Source organism: Nesoenas mayeri (assembly GCF_963082525.1).
Source record: "Nesoenas mayeri genome assembly, chromosome: 3".
NCBI classification, from domain to species: domain Eukaryota; kingdom Metazoa; phylum Chordata; class Aves; order Columbiformes; family Columbidae; genus Nesoenas; species Nesoenas mayeri.
This window is the reverse complement of record NC_137544.1, coordinates 26,759,659-26,768,216: the sequence shown is the minus strand read 5'-3', so window position 1 is coordinate 26,768,216 and position 8,558 is coordinate 26,759,659.

Here is an 8,558-nt window from a genome sequence, read left to right as displayed (position 1 = left end):
GCACTGCTGAAGACAGGAGACTGAGCTTGCAAGAATTCACATTGATTTTCTTTAAAGAGAGTTAGAAAGACTGGGAAACATCCACTCCATGTAAATTCTGGAGAGGAAGCAGCCTGAATGTCTATGGCTAGTATGAATCACCAGAGGCCTCATCCTGCCACCAATCTATGCTGAGTGGATCCTCAAACCACAGACAGGGATCATTCAGGTGAATAAACATATAGACAAAGCAGAACCCGAAGGAGAGTTTCGGTACTGACCTCACTAGGGATAGATGAGGTCTAAACTGAAATGGTGTGTTTGTTCTAACAACAATTTAAAGCAGCCCATGCATGTAACCACATTGACCATCAGTATTTTTCTGTCTTTTACAAACTGCTTTTGAGTATATACCCCAGTCAGGTTAACATCTTCATGCCAGATGCAAAATGTTAACTCTGATCCAGCCAGCACAGCAGTCCCCGTCACCCGGTTCTTCAGTTCTCAAATAAAGTACTTGGAGCTTTCCCCTCTTTGGCCCTTGGCAGCTGCAAGCTGCTTCATTACCCTCCTAAAAGCCCACATAAAGTCAACAGAATTGCAGCAAAGTTTGAGCTGCCAGTGTCCTAAGACTAAAAGCTGATTGGCTGATTTCTATATATATATTTTTTATGTTTCCCTGCAGTCCTTTAACAGTGTGTATGTTGTTTCCCATGTTGTATTGAGACAAATATTCTCTGAGCCATGGGGCATGCTTGTGGTCTGTGCTGGTACAGGGTTAGCGAGCCAGTCCGGATTTCCAGGGCCTCACTGAACGCACAGGCTGTTTGCAGCATGGAGGGTAAGTGACAATTCCTATAGTACAGGGGCTGGTCACACACACACTGTGCCAATGCTGCACATTGGTAGCAAGACCAACAGATTTTGGGAGGTATCAGATTTGCATATATGTTTTACAGGCTAATGAAGTCAATGGACAAGTGAACTTTTGGATGTCTGAAACCGATGACAGCAGCCTGGTGCCACTGGTGGACACTGTGAAGCACAAGGGCACCAAAATCCCTTGCACAGTCTACACCAGACAAGCACCTGCATGCATGAAAATCCATCCCACCACTCAAAGCCAGGGTCAAATTCTACCATGGTCATGGCAGGACTCAGAGCTCAGCAATTTGTCTACATTATCTGTAAAGCTCTTTTGAGCTGTCAAGATTATTGCCTGCGGTGGGAGGGTGTACTAGTACTACAGCTAAACTGACTTCACCGAGAGTCTTAACAGCTGCCAAACATAGAATGCTGAGAGAAATAAGGAATAGATTTCACAAATAGTCATGGGAGGAGGGATGGGTTAGATCACTCCTTTAGCTCCCAGCAGGAGTCTAGAACCCTCCCGGCACCTTTCTGAGGCTTGTGCTCCGTCCTGTCTGTCCTGCTGCTTTTGGAGGGACCAAGGCAGGAAAGCAGCTGCGGGGCACCAACAGGGACTGGCCAGGTCCCACCTCTCCTGCTGCAGCTCTGCTGGCCATCACCTCAGCTGCTCGCATTATACATAAAATAATGGAACGATTACATTGCCAAATAAAATGAACAGAGTGCAATAGTTGATTGTTAGTATTTTCTGTTACGGAGCTATGGCTTCAGCTCCTCCAACAGCCATTTATTCAAACTAAGTCTTTCCACAGAATTTATTGTGACAAGCCATGGGCCTTGGGGATAATACCAAACTGTCTGCTGGCATCATCTAGCAAGTGAATAAAGGGAATGGAAAGGTAGAACAAAATGTCTTTAATGAATACAAGGAACATTGAAATAAATACCGCACTTACTGGAAGAGAAGTCCTGCAGTGTTTTCTCACCCTCTTCTCCCACTGGAGTCAATGTGAACTTTGTCTGAGTAAGGACTGCTCCAGATGCCTCCCTCTAAACTATTTCCTTTGCCAAAACAGATCAAAGGCAAAATATATTGTATCATCAGGAAAAAAAAAACAAACAACTGGGGTGGGATTAATGTCACCAAACTTTTACTGCCTTAAAAGTGAGAGGCTGTTTAGCCATGTTTTGCTCAGTCACTGCAGAAAGAGAGGTGATTCATTTCACCCTGAGGCACGTATCTAAAGACAGCGGATGACTTACTGTCTGGGAAAGCCTGTTTCTCTCCACTGACTATCCAGTGACTGTACAGGGGAGGTATGCCTCCTTATAGAAGCTGGCTTGGTCCAACCCATCCTGTGTTAGTTTCTTCTGTTTTGAAGCTGTAGGATAGATTCCTATAGACCTTCTGCTACAGGAAGCCAAGAGGATGGAGTGTGAAGTCTGTTAAAGTGTATCCAGTTCTCTGTTTTAAATCTTTCTTACACAGTTTTGCAAGTCATCAAGTAAGATTTCTGCCACTCGGTGCTTTGTTTGGTGGTTTAATTGGAAGATGTATATGTGCAGGTGCTAACCAGAGACAGAATTACATGACCTTTGAAAGCCACTTGTGTTTTGCAACTTACTTAATTCTGCTATACTCTCCATTTGAAAACACTAACTACTTATTTGAAAAGTACTGAAATGCAAATTTATGATTAATCGCTGTTCTAAGACACAAATCTGTCTTTTTCTAAAAGCAGGTAATTTGTAGAAGGGGCAAAAAAGGAAGGAACCATTTAATTTTTAAGGGAACATTAACTGGCCTCTTTAATTTTTACAAACATGTTAACACCTCACATTCTGCACACATGCTACAAATTTGCACACAGAACAGTTACTAAGCAACTCAAAAAAAAAGAACAAAAAACCAAAACAAAACATACAAAAGTCTTTTAAAGACATATGTCACCCTTTGTCTGACATAGTCTGTTCCATTCAGATGGAGAGTTGGCAGATGGCATGCTGAGATCATTATTTATCTTTCCTTTCAGTAAATGCAGTGTAAAGTATTACAAATTACAACATGAGATTGTAGGCCTAGTCAATGGGTCCAATTCTGCCATGGTTTAAAATAGGGCTTTGCCACGGATTTCTCGTAGATGAGGTTCTTATGGAAATGATTTAGTGGTGGGCTTGGCAGTGCTAGATTAAGTGTTGGACTCAATGATCTTAAAGTCTTTTCCAACCTAAACAATTTTATGATTCTATAAAATGATACCATAACCATGCAACATAGATCCATAATACAGTACTAATATTTTGTATTGTCTAGCCATTAAATTCAGCCTTCAATAATACCAGTTTTCCTTGGGAAAACAAAACAAAACACACCACCTAGAAGCTAGAAATTACTCTTATCTTGCTCAAACTATTTATTTCCAATTCAGCATAATGAGTGGTAGTCACAGATTTGGTTTGTGACACTTTGACTATGGCATTTTACATTGAACTTGTGAGGACCTAAAAATACAATGTTGGTGTAAAACTCTTGGGCTACACCGAAGTCTCAAAATTCCCAGCTCTTTGTAACAAATTTATGATGGAAAACATGACCATATTTAAATACGTTACATGCCCCGTTGTGGGTTCTAATCTCGTTCCCCTGAAACCAGTGTAAGATTTATTAATTATTTCAGTGGAATTAGGTACTGTTGGAAGAATGCAGAAGTGGTGTTACTGCTAAAAAGACTTACAGTGTGACATCTTAGTCATTTTATGGGAAAAAATGAGACTTAAAAGCACAAATCTGCTGCTCTCAGCTGAGAAATATCGAGTACAGATTTTCCAGAATCATCAGTATCATTATGTTCCAAATTCAGCTGGAAATCTGGGGGAGCATCTATCAGAACATTACTGCAACTTTCAAGACTATAAATGCACAGAAACGACCTCACTTCCACAGGAAGAACAGAACTACATGATTTTTATTACTGATACCCCACAGCTCAGTTCCTGACTGGAGATGATTGCTATCCTGGTGTGACTAGCTATGAAATAATCTGAGATATTTTTCTAAGAAGTTATGCAATTCATGGTAAAGCAACATCTTCTGCCCTTATTTACGCAGATTATATCTCGTTGATTTCAAGGCCTCAGCAGCATTTACAAGCCACAGGATTATACACAGAATTTGGCCCATACCTTGTCTCACATACTAAAATTGATTTGAGTAGCCTAAGGAATTCATTAAGCCATTACTATTTTTCACAGTAGTGCCCTCCATGCTGAGAGTTTTAGCAACCTAGTTGTTCTATAAAATAACATTAATACCTAAATACACCAAAGCCCTTTGTAGGACTGTGGCTTAAATCAAGAGTTTATTGGAAAATCCCTGACTTCTGCATCAAACCATTAATTTTATTTGTAATATTGAGTGATAGGAAAGAATAAATAATTAATTTATTAAGAAGGTGTATATTTAGTAGGATTAGAAGTACTAAACTTTTGCTCTAATTAATAATTTATTAAACTAATGGTAAAACATGGCCTACACTTCAGTAAGTTCCAAGACAGCAACATGACATCATTATTGGACTTTCAGGACAGGATTCAGTTCTAGATATAGATGCCTATGTTTAGGTGTCACTGGTGCACCAGGTATCTAAGTTATCACGGTAATCAGTGGAGATCTAAGGATCAATTTGGCTTCCTAAATGTAGTTGTCTACCACCAGTGTCCTGTGGTGTTCTGCTTTGCCTTCAGCTGCTACTCCAGAAGTGCAAATTTCCCACAGGTCTTTATCACAACTGCTGTCCCTCTGGAGATGTCTCAGCCTTCAGCACCTCCCAACAGTCACAAGAGTCAAGCCTCTATTGAACATATCTCACATAGGGCCTAGACCCTTCTCCAGGTTCATGAGGGTGGTTACTAACTCCAGACACCTCAAATGGCACTAAACACATACATTTAGGGAAGCAAATTGTTCTTCGGGCTCCAGTGGTTGAACTGAGTTTAAATAGGAGCTTAGATACCCCACATGCCCAGAAACCACATATTTATTTATCTGTATTTTAATCCCACACTCAGTGAAAGATCCACATAAAGATAACAAGATGCCAAATAACAAGATGCAGGAAGTTATCTTAATTCTACAATGTAGATTAGTATCTTTATTAAATAGTTATTTCACAGCTGACAGATGGAAAACTAATACCCACCTTCACTTGCTTGTTCGCAAATGCCATACACAACAAAATGTATTAATATACAGACCAACAAAAATAATTTTATTTATCCAACTGGATGAGCTACCTAAGCTATAGGAATTTGAATAGTCACATAAAAGCTATTTCCATGCAGGTTAATACATGCAAACTCTTAGAAGCAGGAAGTAGCCTGGGAGAAGAAACAAGTCAGCATGGCTCTGTAGAGTCTACCACTTGGCTACCCTCATTCTGATCTGGCTTGAGTAATTCAATGCAACACATCTTAAGAGCTCCCAAATTATGAAGGTTAAAGACCAGTGATGTATTTGTTTATTTTGCCTAAAGATGTTTATGGCAAGGCAGAATCATTAAGGGAATGTTTGACCACATGCAAATTTGTGCTGAGGTGGAAAAACTGTGCACTTGCTCTATGTAACAGCCAAGTTCTCAAATACTCTTCTCCTAGAAGGCTGAAAACCAATATTAGATGTACTTTCCATATGCAACTAACATAATTTCAAAATGGACATGTTGAAACAAACCCACTGATAGCCTGGTGGGAAGTTTATAAGAAAGACATCTTAGTTTTTGCCACCTTTAAAAAAGAGTATCTTATATCTTTTAATAATCTGTGCTGCCTCAAAGTATTACTATCCGTGACATTCTCTCTTCAACTCGAAGAGCACAGAAGTGAAATAGCTAAGGAAATCCCAGGCTTGAGCTCTGGTCTGTATTTAATAACCTAATGGCATCTTAACTATCTCTGCTCCTGTGTCTTTATTGGCTGTCATAGGGGAGTGATAATAGAAGTCATGCCTGGTTAATACTTGAAGTGCCTGCTCTTTTACTCCAAAGCTCTTCCTCAATTGCTCTGGTTCTGCAGCATGTTGGTAGGAGGGATGAACTTGATGATCTCCAGTTAAAAAAAAAATCTGCATTACTATTAAAGGTCATGAGCTAGAACAAGAGACACATACATTCTCTTTACTCCAGAGAATATTACTGCAGCTAAGAGTGGTTGTGCATGCGCTTAGGAGAATTGACAGAAAGGCATCTTTCCTGCAAGGGTAACAACCTCAAACCTTATTAGAGCTATTTTTTCCCTTATGTAAAATTAAATGTCTTTTTAGTGTGTGTAGTTCAACATAACTTTATAAATTAATGTAAGAGCTCAACGACCAGTGTTGTATACTGGTCTGAAACAATCCTTAAGGAACTTCCAATTATATACATCAAATATAAATGAAGTGCAATTCCCTCTGGGATGCAAGGCCGCATTCAGATTGACAACTGGTACATTAAACACTGCCAAAAATGAATGCAGAGCAAATTTTAACCAAGGACAAAAGGGCATATCACTGCTGTGATAGTAAAAAAAAAAAAAAAAAAAGGAGCCATAGGAGCTTTAGCAGTATATTTCCATATCGGCTCAATATCAGCCTCCATCAGCCTCCATCTGCAAAGTGAATTTATGCCCACAGAATTCCTGCCAGCATTTCTCCAGCAATGCCATAAGCTGTGAGTGCACAACAGGGATCCACCCAAGGGTACTGAGGGAGCTGGCGGAGGTGATCACCAAGCCACTTTTCATCATTTATCAACACTCCTGGGTAACCAGAGGTTAGCAAATGTGACACCCATCTACAAGAAGGGCTGCAAGGAGGATCCAGGGAATTACAGGCCTGTCAGTCTGACCTTGGTGCCAGGGAAGATTATGGAGCAGATCATCCTGTGTGACATCACACAGCATGTATGCAACAACCAGGTGATCAGACCCAGTCAGCAAGGATTTATGAAAGGCAGGTCCTGTTTGACCAACCTGATCTCCTTCAATGACTGGGTGACCGACTTAGTGGATCAGGGAAAGACCGTGGATGCCGCATATCTAGACTTTAGCAAAGCCTCCCACAGCATTCTTCTGGAGAAGCCAGCAGCGCATGGCCTGTATGGGTGTGCTCTGCGATGGATAAAGAACTGGCTGGAGGGCCGGGCCCAAAGACTTGTGGTGAATGGAGCCAAATCCAGTTGGTGGCCAGTGGTGTTCCCCAGGGCTCAGTATTGGGGCCAGTTCTGTTTAACTTCTTTATCAATTATCTGGATAAGGGGATTGAGTGCACCCTCAGTAGGTTTTCAGGTGACACCAAGTTGGGTGGGAGCGTTGATCTGCTGGAGGGTAGGAAGGCCATACAGAGGGGTCTGAACCAGCTGTATTGTTGGGTTGAGGCCAATTGTCTGAGGTTCAACAAGGCCAAGTGCTGGGTCCTGCAGTTGGGTCACAACAACCCCAGGCAGCGCTACAGGTTCAGGGAAGAGTGGCTGGAAAGCTGCCTGGCAGAGAGGGATCTGGGGGTGTTGACTGACAGCAGCTGAATATGAGCCAGCAGTGTGCCCAGGTGGCCAGCAGGACCAGAGAAGTGATTGTGCCACTGTACTCAGCACTGGTGAGGCCCCATCTTGAATACTGTGTTTAGTTTTGGGCCCTTCACTGCCAGAAAGACATTGATATGAGATTTCAGAGAAGAGCAATGAACCTGGTGAAGGGTCTGGAGCACAAGCCTTGTGAGGAGCGGTTGAGGGAACTGGGGCTGTTCAGCCTGGAGAAAAGGAGGCTGAGGGGACACCTTATCACTGTCTACAACTACCTGAACGGAGATTGTAGCATGGAGGGTGTTGGTCTCTTCTCCCATGCAACAAGTGATAAGATGAGAGGAAATGGCCTCAAGTTGCACCAGGAGAGGTCTAGATTGGATATTAGGAAAAATTTATTCAATTAAAGGGTTGTGAAGCACTGGAATAGGCTGCCCAGCGAAGTGGTTGAGTCACCATCCCTGGAGGTGTTTAAAAGTCATATAGAGGAGGTGCTTAGAGGTTCAGAGGTAAACTTGACAGTGCTAGGTTAACAGTGGGACTCCATGATCTTAAAGGTCTTTCCCAACCTATATAATTCTGTGATTCTAACTGCATGGCTCATACTCCATTTGATTTACATTCAGTCTAATAAACGGAGGTAATCAAAACATGCAAGTTGTGCGAGTTGATGAACCTGCAAAATAAGGTCAATTACCTCTGCATACATAAAGGAGGCAGAATTTGGTTTTACATGGTTACCCAAGACACCTGCAGATGGTAAAATATTCCAGTCATGGAGGGCTCTAGTCTGCAGTACTGGAATCACAGTTTGGTCTTGGGTAAGTTAAACTACCTTTACAGTTTAGCTTCTCTTTTCAAATTATCTGAAATAATAATATATATTTATGTAATTTAAAGGATACTGTGGGAATTAACTAATGCTAGTGTGCCTTCCAAACACACAAAGCACTGCATAGAGCAAACAAATTAACAAGTTTTGCAAAACAAAGATTTGCAATAACCTTGCTGAGTTTTTTTTCATGTGATGCCTATATCAAGCTGGAAATTCTTATTCTTCCAGCTGAAGAATGTATTTTATAAGGTTTAATCATCCACTAGAAACTCATACAACATCTTCTCATACATTATCTTAAACTGCTAGAAAGCACACTG